This window comes from Protopterus annectens, chromosome 1.part1 (assembly GCF_019279795.1).
Source record: "Protopterus annectens isolate FY-2018-M chromosome 1.part1, PAN1.0, whole genome shotgun sequence".
Lineage (NCBI taxonomy): Eukaryota > Metazoa > Chordata > Ceratodontiformes > Protopteridae > Protopterus > Protopterus annectens.
The window spans coordinates 771,680,378-771,694,094 of NC_056726.1; positions in this window are offsets into that span (position 1 = coordinate 771,680,378).

Genomic DNA, 13,717 nt, shown 5'->3' on the forward strand with positions numbered 1-13,717 from the left:
CTATACACTGTATCATGCCTATTACTAGCAACAGTCTCACCTGCAATGGACCCATGTCTGTGCGACACACCAGAGGTACCTGTATAGGGGCGACACAACAATATACACATTATCCATTACTATCGCCACGGTAAGCACTGTGCATGTCACATCATGTACCTGTGTGTTAGCATGTGCTATGCACATGTCTGCAAACACAACGTAGCATACTGTAGTATGCAGCTTGTGTGGCCATATACCTGGCATGTGTTGGTACATTATGTGGTGCACTATGACACCCACACCTACGTCAGTTATCATACAAACATGCAAGACTGACTTACCAGGCAGCTCCAGGCTTGTTGGTTGGGTGACACCCACCTCCACGATGGCAGCGAGTGTTTCTGCATGTTGTTCCCTGGGTGTCCCCAGACTGGCCAGGAGCTCCTCCGTGTGTGTGAGTGGGGGCTGGGTTGGTGGCCCACCACCTGTCCCACCTTGTTGTCTGGCGATTGCAGCGGCACGCTGTTTCGCGTGCCGAATTAGGTCTGTGCAGTGTCTGTGGATCTGCTGGTAGGTGCGGTTGTTGCCGCCCACGTTGTTCACCCTCCTGCGCAAATCCTGCCACACGTCATCCCGCTGCTGTGCCTGTAGTGGTACATGGCTGAATAGTATGTCGTAGTTGTCGTGGAGCAACGGTATAATCACGTCATCCTCCTGTCGGCTGAAGGCAGGCAGCCGGGAACGTGGCATTATCTGTAAGACATAATGATGTTGACAGGTCACATTTACACTGCTGTACTGGCATACTGCTGGACATACGTTGCTATGACATGTACAACATCTGCACAGTAATCTCTGCGATGCATCATGGCAGTGACACAGCCAACGTGTTGCCGTCACACCATTAAGCAGTGGGTCTCATATCATATCTGTGTGTCACCTCATCACACTGTACACGCACCATGTTGATGTTAGCCTGCTGTGGACATGTGTACCTGCCTGCACCTGTGTCCATATCATTTGGCACATGTCCCCATGTGACAACAGTTCTACTGTTCACCTGGATGCTGTGTATATGTCACTAGGCATCCCGTACGCGGCCATTATGAACGTCAGCGGTGGCACTGCACACATACACATGGACACCTGTACATGCATGTGTTGTGCCATGTACATCTACACAGCACTGTACGGGTGTTGGCCAACCTGCCACGGCTCACCTGTGTTGCACATGTGATACACATGGGACAATGTGTAACCATGTGACATTAGCAGGAAACGTCATGCATAGCATGTGCACACGCACGTTGTCCACAGCAACACACAGCACCTGTAACACCACAGGGTGCATCACTGCCACATTACTGCTGTGGACGGTTGATAGTGAAAGTGCCTTTTGTCCATCGCACCATGTAGGACTGTGATAGCACGTGCAGCCTTGCTGGGCAGGGCTGCATGGTATGGCAGGGTATGTCACATACATGGCACTGGGATGTGACCCACCTGGGGGGTACTGATATTGGCAGGGTGGCAGTCCATTCCATATGTCATTGCTATGTGTATATGGACATTACACATGTCTATCATCATGGTGTGGACACTGGCCTTCTGCAAGGTAGGCTGCACGCTGCTTGGTTGGGGTGTGTCTGGTGCATGCAGGTATCGCACATCCATGCATACACATTAACCCTGACAGGTGCTATGTGCTGCGATATTGTTCAACACAGTGCTGTATGTGCCCACACACTGCTATCCCGTGCACATGGATGGTTGCCTGGCCTGACATGGGTGCCACATATGTCTACATCCAGTGCCTGCTGCCACCCCCATGTCAGCTGGTGCACCACACAGCGCCATCCCTCCCACGGGGAACGTGGTGTTGGGCACAGCATAGGTATCCATGTATGGGGACAGGGATGTTCACATAGCAGGGGCACTGATGGTATCGTCGATCTGACCATACACGTATGACGCACCCCTCACACATACAGCCCATTCAGTATGTTGTTCGCAACACTGACACAGCTATACTGCTAGGCCGGGGACATTCCCAGACATACATACACAGATGCGTGCACATCTTTCTGTGGCATGGGCTAAACTATTGGTGTGGTTCGGCACATAAAGTGTTTGAGTGTGGCTGGTGCAGACCTACTGTGCACATGTCTACACAGTAAGCCTGTTCTACAGTAGCCAGCGGTGATGTGCTGTGCACATATCAAATCTGCACATTGTGTTGGTGTCTGTCTGTCCACGGGCCAGTGGTGGGACACACAGGGGTATTGGTGGACATATATGCATGCCACCCGATACTGCTGTACTGCTAGCTTCTCGGGTGCTAATGTGTCATAGACATGCACACCTTACCCGAACAGGTGGTAGTGGGTTGCCACCAGTACCCATCTCCTCTTGTGGGTTGCTATCATCCAACACCCTCTTTGTATTGTATGTTCAGGCTATGCACCTGTGTGGGGCATGTGGGCATGCAATGCAGTACTGCGTGCCTTTGCACCCATCGCAGAACATGTCACACAGGTACACTGGCAGCCATACACTTCACAGCTTGATGACGGCACAACACATGTTGTACACATGTAACACATATCCTGTGGGACATGGTCAAATGTACAGGCATGTCCAACAGTCACGTACCACTGCTACCCCTACATGACGGCTATGCAGGACATGTGGCGGTACAGCAACTGTCACATGTACACGTGCAATGCCCCCCTACCTACATGGCGTGGTACTGCCTGTGGGGCATATGCGTCTGCATCCATGCTATGTCCATGGATGACAGTTGTACATCGATATGTGCAACATACCTCATTTGGTGTTCTCATGTGTGCATGTTCAACATGTCTACGCATTGTTTGTGTCTGTCACACAGTCATTGTTGTACATGGTTTACATGCCAGCCATGGCGTACTGTGTGTGATTCCAGGTACTTCATTGGGATACCAGCGTTGTACATTATCATGGTGTATTCCAGCCATCACATAGCCGTCCTAGCTGACACTGTTATCCAGCCAGTAGGAGGTGTTCCGCCATCTGCACATACGTCACACAGTACGAGGGTGGCTGACACCCATTCTGGGGACAGGGTTCTGACCACTGTGGATGTGTGTGATGCTGTCGACGACCATGACTGCGCCTGATGATCACATCTGGATGTGTAACATTCACAACACATACCTACCTTCACGTAGCAACACATCATCGACAACAATGGACATTCCTGCCAGAACACTGTGTGCAGTATGTCTGTATGACCACTGCAGGCACCACTGGTGGCCCCCAGCATGGCAGCCAACAGCACCAGTGTATATCCCATGTGACCATGGGTTACACCATTCACAACACACCTGTCTCAGATGACCCTGTTGTGGATCACAGTGCAGTTCCACACATCATGTTACACTATACATCATGCACTGATATGTTGCGGACGTGTGAACGGCTGTGCAACTCAACATATGCACACATGACACATCACCTGGTACAACATGTCTGTCTTACCACATGTTATTGTGACCACCCTGTGATGGCATTGTACAGGCTACGTGGACTGGGACATGTGATGGCTCAAAGGTATATTCACCCTCCGGGTGTGTGTCTAGCCAAGTGTACAGTAGGCAGTGGTCTGAACATAGGGATACTGTACATTAGCCCACTCTGTCACTGCGACTGTTGACTATGCTCATACTGTACTTATACAGGCATGTGGTATCTGACCAGTATGACAGTCGTGGTCGACCACACTACTGTGGCACACATGACCTGCAGACATCTGCTACAAAAAAGAAAGCTAGCAAGTTAGGCTGGGTGCACGGCAAGTGAGTTAGGTAGATTTTTTTTTTTTTTTTTTTTTCTTCCAGCAAGATTGTTACTGGCAACTACAAGGTACAGCTATGGGTGCATCTTTTGCACCCATATATGCTGACCTCTTTATGGGATATATTGAGGAGCAAATTATCTATGACCCCATGCACAACATATATTTACCTGAGATGGATATATGGAGGAGATACCTGGACGACTGCTGGCTAGTATGGAAAGGAGGTCGGGAATATCTTCAGGAATTCAAGGAACATCTAAATAACAACATTTGGGGCATTGAATTCACTGTGGAACATAATCTCAATGAAATTAATTTTTTGGACGTCCACCTGACTAGACAGTCGGACAATACATTGAAAACGTCTATTCATAGGAAATTCCCACAGTATAACACTCTTCTGCATTCGGCCAGTCATCATCCCAAACATATCATCAAAAATATACCTAAATCTCAATTTGTGCGCATTAAAAGAATATGTTCATCCAAAGAAGACCTGAAGAAAGAAAGAGTGGACTTAACCAACCGATTTGTATCTAGGGGTTATGCTCCACAGGTTATTGATGCAGCTATCAATTTCAGTCATACCAAATCTCGGGAAGATCTCCTCCAATACAATATTCATTCTAAGAATCAGGACACTGAGATATGTAGATTTGTCACTACCTACGGTAGGAACAGTAGGCATTTGGTGAACACTGTCAATAATCATTGGAATATACTTCAATCCCATCCCTTGTTGTCTGATTATTTGGGAGAACGTTGTCCTTTTTCTTATAGAAAAGGACAAACACTTGGTTCATTATTTTCTCATTATAAAAGAATCAGGGACACGCATACACAATTTACACAAAGAACGCTTACAGGTGACAAACTGACAGGTATATACCCATGTGGACATTGCAGTTTTTGTGGCTACATTTTCAAAACAAATAGTTTTACCAGTAAAAATACTGGACAAGTTTATGACATACGGTTCTTTGGAAATTGTAGCTTAGACTGGTTAATATATCTAGCTACATGCACTTGCCAGGCATTTTATATTGGCCAAACATCTAGACAATTTCGCACCAGAATTTCGGAACACCTGGGGGACATTAGAAATAAGAGACTGACTAGTGCACTGTATAGACATACAATGAAGCATCAGACAGCCAAATTTTCTTTTGTTATTATTGATTGCATTCAGGGCAATCGTAGTTTTAAAACAGGTTGGCATCATATTCTTAATGCTAAAGAAAAAAGATGGATAATTAAACTAGGTGGTCTTTTTCCACCGGGACTAAATGATAAATTATAATTTATTCTTGGTCACAACAATATATCATTTGTCAAAAATATATATTTTTTGCAACATTTATATATTTATATATGTTTGTGCTAAATATATATACATCTGTTTTCAGATGTATGATATTGTTTTGATTGTATTTGATATGTGATGTTAATTCCATCTCACATGATTATATTAACCTGTTTATTTATATGACGGGATATATTGCTTCGAATGCTTTTGTTTGCAAAGGACTATTATACTAGATGGTCTTCTTTTTTTCACCCAGACCCAATGACATATTAGAGCCCAGTTTTGGTGATAATAGTATATCATATACCAAAACTTTTTTGCAATATATATTCATTATCTCTTTGCAGAATATATATACATCTGTATTCAGATATTGTTTTGGTTATATGTGATGTTTAATCCAGGTACTACTATGATATTAATTTGTCTTTTTATATGGCATGACATATTGCTTTACATGCTTCTGTTTGCACAGGAAGTGATGTGATTTTTTTTCAAATGGGAGAGTATATAAGATTTGCTTTAACCAATATGGCGTAATATACTACTGATGAAAGCCTTGTTTGCTGAAACCGGTCTAGCTTCAGTGGAATAAAATCATTGTTTCATGAGAATCCTTCAGGGTGCTGGCTCTTTTTTCTTCGTTTTTTTTTTTTTTTTTTTCTTCGTTGATCTGCAGACATCTGCCTAGGGTGTGGAGCCCACATGTACATCTTCACATGCTATGCTGCCTCTGCGGTGGTGTCACATGTCTGTCTCCAGCAGGGCTGTAACAGGCAGGCACGGCATGCGGTAATGTGGGACAATGCTTGCACCTTCCACTGTGCTGCACACAAGCAAGGCACGCACACTAGTGCATGCCTCACATTTATCTGCGGTGCCTGGGACCTGCCTCCATGCTCTGCACAGCATACCTGCAAGTCCAGATTGTACACGGATCATACCTCCCAGGCACATACCTGGACTGCAACACACACAGGTGAGGGGATCCCACATCACACAATGTTTTGCAAACATACTGTATATTTTCCAAACACAATGCATCGTAGGTGCTCCATGTTCGGATACCCATGTTTGTGACCGCTAGACCCATTGTAACACGCAACAGAGATTACGCTGTACACCACAGGTTACATGCTGGCTGTGTTGTCATACTGTACATTGGACCTCGGACAGCTGCTACTGCCATGTGCTGACAGCAACCCACACTTCCCTAGTATGGACTCCCATGTACCCACACATGCTTGGCCATGCACTCCACCTAGCTGGGTGACACATTACACAACACATACCATACCTACACTACCCTCAGCATGCACGATACCTCCATGTGTCTGCTGTGTTAAACCTGGGGATATCCCCCCTCTGGTAGATGAACATATATAATTCACGGCCCTGCTAGCCACACCTTGGACACACACCCATCGCAGCATACATGGTACATGTGCTCTACAGCCGGTACTACTGACGTCTGCTGACGGGGGTTGTTAATGGCATGGCACCCCGGCAGATGGACAGTGTACGTGACTATGCTGACACATATCACAGTGCACTTCCGCAACATGTACGCAATGGTAGGGACCATGCTATTCCACACAGAGACATGGTGGTACTGGCCTTATCACAGACGCCACGGTGGTAGTCATGTTCCATGCACATCTGCTGTATGGGCACATGTGCAGGCTGTTGCATGGTGGGGATATTCACATGTGTGGGGTGCATCACTTGACAGCCATGGTGGGTCCTCGTGGCCCATCACATGCTCCAAGGCTAGCTACCTACACATGACTGCCGCACATTGCAGTGTGGGCCCTCAGGCAGTGTGGTGGTATGTCTGTGTTGTTTGGCTACATCCACATTCGATGTCGCGTACAACAGTCACCCAGGCATTGCTGACTGAGATAATGTTGGCAACATGCCAGGCAATGGTGTACCTACCAACAATACACACTCTCACTCACTACAGGGTTGCATTCCATACATGGACATCGCAGTGTCCCTGTGGACACATACATGGTACTGCCATGCACACATTATGTCCTAAGACACTGTCCCAATGTCACCTTCCGATCTCCCTAGCTGTTATGTCCCGCCAACCTGTTTGGTATGTGTCTCCACACCAGCCCACTGAATTAACTGCTAGCCTGTTGTTGGACATTGTGTACCTTGACCGCCACACTACCGCATCTATCGCACTACACATGGGTGGTACTGCATTGCACGTGTGGGACTGCATTCGTACACCCATGACTGGACCATTCAGTATGGCACTGGGGCACGTCCTCACATACGTGCTTCACACACTCATTGATGACCTCCATGCCTTTACTGGCACCCTTGTTGGGCTTCTGTGTGCCACAGCACGCCACATACACATGCTGGCCACCTGTCATACCATTGCATGGGTGGTTGGTGTGGTACAGAGGGTAACAGATCAGACATTGTCCCCACATTGCCCTTCAGCACCATTCCACATTCTGGTATTGGCAATGTACACATCCACCGTCACATCATACCCTGTGTCTCAGGATGTTAGGCTATATGAATCCTGGACAGGACACACAGTGGTGCAAGCATATCATGCTACCTACTACATGTCAGGTACATGTGGCATTACACATTCCTCAGTCATGGGGCCCCTCATGTTCACTATTTGCTTACATACACAACATGCTGTCACAGAGTACTGTCCATGCCTAGATATCCCACATCTACATACCTGGCACTATTGTATCTCCACCAGCTCATACTGATAACAACTGTACAGGTGTCGGTGTGGCAGATACATCGTGTGGGTGTCATTGCGTCAGGATGCATCACACATGGTGCATGCACATCACCTTTGCATAGCAACAGTCATCCACTGGGTATCACATGGATACTGTCCCCATACATGCATATCACATTGTACATGGTTGCTGTACACACACATGCCCCACATGGTGCTGTGGTTGCCGTATTCCACTGTGGCATGGGTACACATCTGCAGGGCCACACATATCTGTACTGTGTGTGTTGCTGGTACATAGGTAGCCATTGTACCTGTGTCATACACACATCTACACACGGGCAGGGTTACAATAACACATTCGTGGTGTACCTTCCACAATGGCTACGACTTTACATGGCACGGCATTATCATGCCACGATGTGTACCAGGCTCAGACAGTTTACATATGCGGATGACAGACGGGGAACACATCTGTACTCATCTGCGTACCACATACACAGGGGTGTCATCTACTCTGACATGGGCCATGTCCTCCGCATTACTGATGCATGTAGTACTCATACATGGCAATTGCAGTGGGCGGTGAATGGAGCACTCCTGCATATGTGCACACATGCCACATTGCATGGCCTGGGCTTCTGTGTTACTTCCGCAGACACAACACACACCATGCTGTGGAACATAGGTCCTGTGCACATCCCACAGGGACACACTGTGGCACTGTTCATGTGATAGCTCCCTTGCTGATAGGGTGACACATAGTCATGGTACCACCACAGCAGCAGTACTGTGTAGACATGCAGTTGACATCCACCTCTGCTGTTCAGTGGACACTACCATGGGGAGGTGACACTACTGTGCACACTGCACATGTGTTTACACATGGACCTGCCGGACTTCATTGTTGCACACATTGCACCTGCTACAGATCGTTTGGACATGGTTACTTGGTGTTCCTTCCATTTCAGATGGCTATTCTACTACTACTCTGTCCCATATGTACAGGCCATACATATCCTGTTAGTGTACATACCAATAGGCCATAACTCCATTATGCATGATATGCCTGTGATACTGTGTATGATGTCTGTCATATCCACCATGACAGCTTTACATTACACATAGTTGACATAGTAACCCCTACTGCGAGGCATACGTGCACGTCGTGTGCACATTACGTATGACATCGACGGTATATGCCCATACACATGTGTGCTGTGACAGTATACATACATGTCCTATCCCCTGCTGTGGCACTTCCTTGTTGGACATCCACTGCCAGCATCGGCGTGGGGGGTGGCATTGTTCTGTGTTATGCCCCCCTGTGGCAGCCCTTGTGTTATCCTGGCTGTGTACATGATGTCCCACTGCTGTGCACACGGTGTCCACAGTCGTTGGTATGCTCAGCGGGATAGCACTACATAACCATCTTTCGCCACTCTCTGCATTATGGACAAATATCCTTACTTACAAACACCGTTCACATAGAGTTCAGCTTCATCATACACATCATGCGTTACACACCAGTACATATCGTGGGTTCTACATACCTTTACTGTGTTTCCTTCCGTTTTCCATTGCATGTCTCGCTATTGTGTTGTCTCACTCTATCCGTTTTTGATTTGTAGTTCAGTATGAGCATACGGTTTGAATATCCTAGGAGTCATCCTTATATCCGTCGTCACCTGCGACATGTTTGTTCATCACACCAATAGCTGTTCCTCGGTGTGTACTTGTGCGCATATAACCTGTGCATCTACTCCATTCATACAGTATGCGTCGTAACTAGGGCATGGTTGCATTCCTCACCTGGGCGTTGGTTATTTGCACTACCTTCGTGGAGATGGTCTGTATTGTGTTATGTTATGTGTAACTGCAGCCGCTATGTGTGGCGTCAGGTACATTTCGCAGTGGTGTTAGCCGTGGATTGTGTGTGTTGGGTATGGTATTATGTTTGACATGTGGGTGTCCCTGTCCTGGCGGCGTCTGTCGATGGCGTTTTGCATTCGGATGTGTAACATAGCTCTTGTATTCCTTTAAACAACGGATGCAGGTATGCATCCGCTGCTGATAGTGTTTCCCACGCGAGATGTTACGGTTATGCCGCTGTCATTGACTGCCTGTATGTTTGTGCTGCTATTGCGGCTTGTATCCCTTTGATATGTGCGATGGGGAATATCGGAGGTTGTGGGTGACGGGTACGGGTTGTGGGCCTTGCATTTCTACATACACGGTATGCTTGTGTGTGTGCTCCATCCCTGCCTGGGAAGCTGGCAGTTACCTGTCTGTTGTTCTGGGAGTGTAGGTTGTGTTGATGTCGTCTGGTGTCGGTATCGCCTGCATGTGTGCTTCCTGCATGTATTCCTCCGTCACATCGGTAGTATATCTGCGGTTGTTCGTACTATCCCTTGGCATTTTGTCCCGGATATTTACAGTCATTGTGGTCCTGTACTTGGGACGGCCTGTATGCTAGTGGTTGCCACCTATTCGGGTGGCGATTGCTTGTTTGACACTCGTAGAACACACAGCGGTGTTTACGGGCCGATACGTAGCCACGATCAGTACCGGGGTAGCACATGCGTATTTCCGCGGTACATGACTATTGCTGTGTAATGTTGCCGACGTATCGTTTTGCAATTAACATATTGGTGTTATACATACGGTCATGATTTGTACATACGTCCTTTGCATTTCATGTTGGCTATATTCCTGTGGTACATTCTGGGACATTTTCACTTTGCATCGTTTTACGTCGCCACGCGCCTAGCCAGGGAGGGGCTCTCAGTACTACTTTGGGGGTACTGCTGTACATACGCCTGTGGTTCCTATACTGTATGCCTACACATGTTGTTCCACTCCGCCTGTCACATGGCACCAACATACACATTTTACAGTGGCACACACATTACACTCGCACAGCGGAACACACGACACCCTCAACGCACACATACACATACTGCGGCTGTCACAGGGACGGTTGCACACAGTACCTGCGTGGCCCGCATCACCGCCGGCGGTGTCTACCTCCACCCTCATATCCTCATAATATTACCCGCACATGTACTGTTACTGTACCATGGCCTGGCGATCATCCCGACTCGCGATTATGCATTTAGGTAGGTTGACCTTTCCATGGGTGGTGGTTTCCTGTTCTGTCAACCCTCCCGGATACTCAGGTTGTCGTTCACTATCTTTACTATGTACAGATATCGCGTCTTACTTCTCTGTCACCTTGCATCCCTCTGATTCCCTGTCTTACCTGTTGTACTTTATATATGTGTATGTGTACATATATTTCTATGTGTGTAATGATATCTATCTCCATATCTGTATATGCACATATGTACATGTCTATATGTATACACCTTGCGGTGAACGTGGCAGCATACAGCAACGCCGTCTGCTGTAGGACCCGCGTACGGTTAAGGTGTTGGTGTTCCATGCTCTGCTGGCTGTTGGGTGTGCAGTGTTTGGGTGCTGCCTATGTTGGAGTCACACATGGGACCACCCATACGGTACACATTATGGGTGGCCATGTTTGTGTGCCGTCCATTTCACTGTGTGTGCAGGTAGGGAGGTGTCAGTCCATGGGGCCTACGCTGTCAGAGTATGTGCTATACGTTCCCTGTTTGCCAGGGCATAGGCATATTGGGTACGCCTCCGTCTGCCTACTGGGGCTGGCACAGTGTGTTCATGGCGCTGAACCCTCTGTGCCTGTGCTGGCCTTGGCAGTTGTGGTGGGCTTTGTGGCCCTTCACCATTATGTCCCTGCAGCAGCTGTTTCCGCAGGATCATATTATGTAGCATGGCGCATACTATGAATATGTGGGCACATGTGCCTGGAGAGTACTGCAGGGCTCCACCGGATGTATCCAAGCACCGGAACCGTGATTTCAGCATCCCAAACACACGCTCTATGATTATTCTGGTTTGTGCATGTGCCTCATTATGGCGTTCTTGCATATGTGTGTGTGTGCATTTCTGATGGGAGTCATCATCCACGGCTCCAGTGCATAGCCAGCATCCCCCACAAGGTGGCCTTGTGTGATGTCCCCCCTGGCGAATACCTGATACAGCTGTGAGGCATGCCAGATATGGGAGTCGTGGTAGCTTCCAGGGCTGCCAGCACACACATCCATGATAATGCCCTGCGCATTGCACACGACCTGGCAATTGATGGAGGGGAATCCCTTGCGGTTTATGTAGCGTCTACCCTGCTCCCCAGGTGGTGACTTGATTTGTATGTGCGTACAGTCTATCGCACCTAGTACCTCCGGGTATTGTGCCACACGGTGGAAGTGGCGCATATTGCTAGCCGAAAAAAAAACATGCAGATAGCTTGCATTTGAGCAATCAAAACATCAGTCTTAATAAAAATCATTCATCCATTCATTCATAAAACACAGAATGAAAACATGAATGAACATGATTCTTTAGCATTTGCAGGCTTTTATGTAAGTGGAACCATAGCTGCTAGTAATGATCTGCACGGATAATAGTTGTACTTAAAAATATATACTCAGACAAGTCTTAGGCAAAAAAATTATGTTAGACAAACAAACAAGAGCCTGCACAGAATGTATAGTTTAAACACAATTTAATGTGTAAGATACATAACAATGGTTGAAGGGACAAAAATCCCAACTCCCAAACCAAACCGGTTACGGCTAAATAGCCTTCTTCAGTGGAAGACAAAATACAAAACAAAACACAAAACCAAAAGGCCCTTCTTATAAAGCAAAGGAAAAGCTCAACAGACATTCCTATTGGTTAATTCATAAGTATTCATTCAAACCAGGAGGGAAAAGTCCCCCCCCCCCAGTTTAATAATCCATTTTTTCTCCTTAGTGTTCAAAACACTGTGCCAAACAACTTTATCCCTACAATTCCCCATAATATGATCAATAATGGTAAATCTGAATACCGAAGTATTATGTCATAAGGGGTTGGGAGGGTGGCCAAATGGTTAAGGTGCTTGCCTTGCAAGCACAAGGTGCTGGACTTGAGTCTCACAAGGGATAATTGGCTAGACTTAAAATGGCTCGCAAGGGCAGTTAGCTTAGTACTAATCTATGAACCTATAATCTATGAATCTATGTTTACAAGTGTGTTTGTATAGGGCATTTGAAGGCTTTTTGAGTCTAATATCACTCATGTGTTCCCGTATTCTGAGTTTCAAAGGTCTTGATGTCTGGCCCACATAAAATGCAGAGCATGTACCAGTCGCCAGATCAATCACCCAACTTGTACTGCAAATGGCCAAAAAATAAATATTGTATACTATCGATACAAAATAATCCACCAGGTCACCAAACTGACACCAGTAAAAACACAAAAGGCAACCCAGGAAGGCAAAGCAATAAAGCTCTCGGACAGTGCTCAAGTTCACACACGGAGTTTAATGAATAAAAACACACCATAAATGTCCAGAATTACATTTTCATTTCTCTGACTTCATCAGATGTGGGCTAACAAAACCAAAAATCAAATTTATAACACAGTTACGTTTTAATTAACCTATCAAAAACAACTCATCACAATTAAACAGCCAATAAAATCCTGGCAAGGAATTTTTTTTAAAAGACAGGTAACTAAGTCACATTTGTCCTAGTTCATTTAATCACTATACGTAAAGAATATATATGAATCCCTATAATGTTTAAAAACTTGTCTCAAATAAAAATATGTGAAACAGCCTTATAATGAATGATGTGGAGACATGTGTGAATGGGCGTACCTTCGTTGAAGGTTATGCATCAGGGCCGGCAACTCGGCATGTAAAAAATCTACTGCCAATCATTAGCGAACTGGAGTTCTGCTGTGGCGACCCCTAACCGGGAAAAGCCGAAAGACACAACAA